This window comes from Cucurbita pepo, chromosome 15 (assembly GCF_057944985.1).
Source record: "Cucurbita pepo subsp. pepo isolate OVF chromosome 15, ASM5794498v1, whole genome shotgun sequence".
Lineage (NCBI taxonomy): Eukaryota > Viridiplantae > Streptophyta > Magnoliopsida > Cucurbitales > Cucurbitaceae > Cucurbita > Cucurbita pepo.
In genome coordinates, this window is record NC_141812.1 from 6,258,481 (window position 1) to 6,259,893 (window position 1,413).

Consider the following 1,413-nt stretch of genomic DNA (forward strand, 5'->3'; position numbering starts at 1 on the left):
ATGCATGTTCAATTGTGTACGACACAACAACGTTGCATCTCATCGTCATCTCGGTTCCTCACAACAGGTCCCATGCATCGTGATGCAATCTCAAGTCTCGAGATAGCTTCTCGAGATAGCTTGACCATCTTGGTTGTGTAGACACATCTCTCGGGACAGTTTGGCCTAGTGGTCTAAGGTGCCAGATTCAGGCTTTGGTTTGAAGGGGCGTGGTCCCACAGCTGTCATTTATTTTCATTTTTTGTAAACCTTCAAGCCCGCTGCTAGCACATATTATAAAAACCTCATGATTTTAAAACGCGTCTACTATAGAGAGAGTCTAGCCCTACTCCGACCAGTGCATCGTGTAACGGTCATACTTCTTCAAATGTGCGGCTTCGTGATCTTGACACGCTAGCCAAAAACCTTATGGGGTACACAATCTCCATTCACATTTTTCACCTCGGCTTTGTGGCTTTGTTATACCATAGGCAAGGTTTGCCTTCAACGTTGAAACATCACTTATGTGGAATCAAAACTTGTTTGACCACACACGCCGCCTATGCGTGCATGTTTTATCATGTGCGACACAACAATGTTGCATCTCATCATTATCTCGGTTCCCAACAACACGATCCATGTATCGTGATGCAATCTCATGTCTTGAGATACTCGATCATCTTGGTTTTTCTAGACACATTCGTTGGGACAGTTTGGCCGAGTGGTCTAAGGCGCCAGGCTCTGGTCTAAAAGGGCGTGGGTTCAAATCCCACAGCTGTCATAATCATACTTTTTCAATCTCATCGTCCGACCCATGCATCGTATTGCAATCTCATCGTCTATTATGAAGAGATTCTAACCCAACTCCAACCAGTGTCTCGTGATCTTGTCACGCTCACGAAAAATCTAAAGGAGTACTCAACCTCTATTCACATTTTTCACTCGACTTTATGGCTTCGTTATACCTTAGGCAGAGTTTTTCTTCCGCATTCAAACAAACATAATGTGGAATTAAAACTTGTTTGACCACACACGCCATCTATGCGTGCATGTTCAATCTTGTGCGACACAACATTGTTGCATCTCATCGTCATCTCGGTTCCCAACAGCACAACCCATGCAACGTATTGTAATCTCATGTCTCGAGATAGCTCGACCATCTTGATTTGTCCAAACACATTCGTCGGGATAGTTTGGTCGAGTTGTCTAAGGTGTTAGACTTCGACTCTGGTTCAAAAGGGCATGGATTCAAATCCCACAGCTGTCATTTATTTTAATTTTTTGTAAAGCCTCGTGCCCGCTGCGAACACATATTGTTTGTTTTGACTTTTTATTTATCGTTGTTAACATCGTGGTTTTAAAACGCATCTAATATGGAGAGAGTCTAGCCCAACTCCGACCAATGCATCGTGTCAAAGTCAATACTTTTTCAAA

At 43.2% G+C, this 1,413-nt stretch overlaps 1 non-coding gene across 1 annotated transcript; it reads left to right on the forward strand.

The window, feature by feature from the left end:
• The first annotated feature begins 686 nt into the window (after positions 1 to 686).
• On the forward strand, positions 687 to 760 carry TRNAQ-CUG (transfer RNA glutamine (anticodon CUG)). Its single transcript has one exon. It is a non-coding gene; the product is annotated as a tRNA-Gln (tRNA).
• Positions 761 to 1,413: the final 653 nt, after the last annotated feature.